General features: G+C 38.2%; 1 non-coding gene across 1 annotated transcript; it reads left to right on the forward strand.

The window, feature by feature from the left end:
- The first annotated feature begins 244 nt into the window (after nucleotides 1–244).
- Nucleotides 245–351, forward strand: LOC141715902 (small nucleolar RNA R71). Its single transcript, XR_012572644.1, has one exon. It is a non-coding gene; the product is annotated as a small nucleolar RNA R71 (small nucleolar RNA).
- The last annotated feature ends 3,719 nt before the right edge of the window (nucleotides 352–4,070 follow it).

The following is a 4,070-nucleotide window of genomic DNA, read 5'->3' on the forward strand; positions in this document are numbered from 1 at the left end:
TGATAGTGCTTGGAGCTGGGCTGCAATAGCGGTGACTGCATCAACTTCCAAAATACCTGCTACCTTGCCTGACGTCATCCTCTGAGTTGGGTTTTGATGCTCATTTGCAGCCATCGTCTCTATAAGATTATACGCCTCAGTATAGCTTTTAGCCCATAAGGCGCCTCCAGCTGCTGCATCGAGCATGGGCCGAGATTGGGCCCCCAAACCATTATAGAAACCAGTGATCACCATCCAATCCGGCATTCCATGATGTGGACATTTTCTCAACATTTCCTTGTAGCGTTCCCAATCCTCGCACATAGATTCTATAGGTTGCTGCGCAAACTGAGTAAGAGCACTCCTCATAGCAGCAGTCTTTGCCATCGGATAAAACTTCACCAGAAACTTTTGCGTAAGATCTTGCCACGTAGTGATGGACCCAGCTGGTTCAGAATGTAACCAGTCTTTAGCCTTGTCCCTCAGTGAGAATGGGAAAAGCCTCAACTTGATAGCCTCATCAGTCACGCCATTATACTTAAAAGTGCTGCAGATCTCGACAAAATTCCTTATGTGCATGTTGGGGTCTTCAGTTGCCGCTCCTCCAAAAGAAACAGAATTCTGCACCATCTGAATAGTGCCCGGCTTGATTTCAAAGGTTTTAGCTTGAATAGCCGGATGAAGGATGCTTGACTGAATGTCATCAATTTTAGGCCGAGAAAAATCTATAAGAGCTGGATCAGCTTGAACAATACGATCTCCCATGCTTACTGGTTCTTTCTGCTCAGTTCCTGAATCTGAATCCTCAAAATCTAACTTATTCGGAATATCAAGAACTTCGTCTGTCTCCTCATCTGTATCTAAAGTCCTCTTGCGAGCACGAGAACGAGTTTGCATAAACGCTTGCTAAAGTACCTGAAACACAACCAGAAAAAATAAGTAACTACTACGTCCTAATCACTGAGTCCTAATGACCAATGATGGTAAGTACATAAACTAAACAAATACGCCGAGTCCCCGGCAGCGGCGCCAAAAACTTGTTAGAGCGAAAACACGCGCTAATATTCACGCAAGTATACGCGTTCGCAAGTAATATAGAATACTTTCTAGTTCGTTCCCTCAGAGACTCAGACTAAACTATTGTCTAATTAAACTCACTCACCAATGTATGATTACTTCTCAATGTTAAGACACTAACACTTAAAATTGTTGATTAAATATTAACTATAATTAACTACTTAATTAATCACTTAACTAACAACTCAATTTATCAATAATAAAACACTCATGAGATCACAACTTCATTATTACTTCCTTCTATAGCCATTGTTATTACCTTTAGTATGTGACAGTGATGATATTAATCGAATAACACGAAACTGATAAAAGCCAACTTTCATTGTACTAATACCATTCTACCAAGCATCCATAATTAAGATAGAAGTTGAATAGTCATCAATTATGTTGAGTTCCCATATGTCTACAGAAATTGACAACACAACGATTTAAGCACAAGGTATTCCTTTTGATTACATAGGGCAAATAAAACTGTTAGAGTTACCCACTAATCATGCACAACGTACATGAACCTATGCTAGCATGGCAAGTTCTAAATCTCAAGATCCACCGTCGCTTCACAAGAGATTAACACTCTATCTTATATGTTCGCGACGCACATAAGACGAATACGCACAACCAATACTAGATATCATGCAATCATCACACACTAAAGTATTAAACAATTAACTAAAGAATTCCATAATAAATCCGTTGCAACCCCATGATCACGATTAGCCCATAATAGCACTTATCGTCATCATGGGTTCATATGAAATCATGATAAACAAACACAAGAAAATAATACTAAACTAATTATATTAAAACATAATACGTCACAAGAGTAAATAAGTTCAAAGCAAGAAAACTAGCATCCAACGTTACAACGAAACAAGAATCACAAGAATATATGCTTCCTCTTCGTTGCGGTGTGCTAAATCGGTCTTCTTCCTTATCTCCTTCACTCCTTGCGTAAAAACACAATCTTCTTTAATCCACACTTGTGAAAACGTCTCAAATCTACTTATATAATAGTCCCATAAAACTCAGATTACATAGAAGTGGAAACCAAACAGAAGTAGAAGTCCTAAAATAATTTGTCTTTTTTCCCGACCCTGCGCGGCCGCTCAGCAATGCTGAGCGGGCGCTCAGACCTCTACTGGAAAAATTCTGATTTCGCTCCGTTTCTTCGCCGTAATCTGCTCGTTTCTTTCCTCACGCAATGGTGAACACATGCCAAGGCTTATTCTTGATGATTCCTCCCCCGAAATGCAACTAAAACCCTGAAATGCATAAACACTAGAAAAACGCATCAAATACACAAAATACTTGATTTCAAGACACCAATTTAAGGCATTTTAAGACGCTCTAAGTGGTATAAAATGCCACTTATCACATACCCTGATATACCCTTATGATATACATGAGTTTCCTTACGTTTTATTCAAATGTTTAATCATCATTGATTATGATCTTGTGTTATCGAATTATATTGTTTATCATATTGAACTGCTTTGGGATTGGATAGTTTTTATATATGTGGACCAGATTCGTGGTCAGACCATACCAATGGTCAAGTTAGGCCAATGTGTGTCATGGATCCAGTAAATATAGCAGTGTTGTGTGCTTTGCTCGGGGTTAGTGCGTGACTGATCAGCAACCTAACCTGGGTTTTAAAACTTAAAATGAATATCCAATTCTAATGATTAGTTAAAGAGAAACTTGATTCTTCTGAATCTTTCTATTTGAATATTGCTTAACCTCAGTTATCACTATTATGACTTGCTGAGCTAAATAACTCACCCTTGCGATTCTTTTATATATTTTATAGTTAAAAAGAATATGGATGATAGTGAAGTTCCTCAGCCCAAAGTGCGGGCTAAGTTTCCAGTTCAGTTGGATCGAGCTAGTAGAAGCTTCATGCGGTAGAGAGATAGTCAGATTGTAAGAATAATTTTATTATCAGTTGTAAGTTAAATTAGTGGGGATTTGGTACGTTGTAATAAAAGTTAAGGTTGTGGCTTTTTTTCATACTTTAACCTGTTGCGATTCATGGCTTTGCGAAGCAGGGTCATTGTAAATAATATTGCTTATACAGGTTTATATATTGTGTATGTGTTATGGACCCCAAACTTCTGACCCGGGTTTGGAGGGCGCCACAGGTTGGTATCAGAGCTACAGGTTATAAGTCACTGAAACAAGCCTAGATTGTCGGGATTGGGTAGAGGGTTAGGATTAGGAATAGGAAATAGAAAGATAAGACATTGTGAGACTGAGTGCGATTGTATAGTAGGTCTCCGGCACGGTTCGTGTTGCGATTCAGGATTCTTAACTTGCGACGTGATTTTCAGACAACGGCAATGGGAGATCCTGATTCACCTATATCATCTGATCATTTTGAGCCTTCCGTTCGAGGATCATCATCTTTTCTCAGATTTGATTTGCATCTTATTCTTCCATCGGTACTAATGATATTACCTTCTGTTATAACAGCCGCACCTCTTCAAGCTATTCTACACTATTTTACCACCTCTTGATATGAAATGACCTATTTAGGAACCTCCATCTGTTTATTCTTGTTTTACTGGACATTCGGCTGTGAGTGTATCTCTTCAGTTTACCCTACATCTTATTCTATATCCTCAGTTTAAAATCTATCTTATGAAGCAACAGTATTTACGAGGATGGATTCAATAGCTATAGTCAATGGTTAATGCATGAGATATTAATAAAGGTGAGAAGGAGTTTAGAGAGAAGATTCAAGTGTTCTGGAGGATAGCTGTTGTCAGGATAAAAGAAACCATTAGTAAGTAGACCACCCATGACTAGCTTGTGGAATAGATTAGATAAGTACTGAAAAGAGAGAGTTAGAGGAGATTATGGATTTGGCATTTTCTTGAAGTTAGATAGTGGTGTTATGACAATATGATATATTTATAGTAATAAGGTGATATGGCATTAGCCGACTTGTTGACTATTGGATAGTCTATTTCACTTAACGATTGCAAAGTTGATAACGGGAGTATTACCAGTAT

The sequence above is a fragment of the Apium graveolens genome, chromosome 3 (genome assembly GCF_009905375.1).
Source record: "Apium graveolens cultivar Ventura chromosome 3, ASM990537v1, whole genome shotgun sequence".
In the NCBI taxonomy this organism is placed as follows: domain Eukaryota; kingdom Viridiplantae; phylum Streptophyta; class Magnoliopsida; order Apiales; family Apiaceae; genus Apium; species Apium graveolens.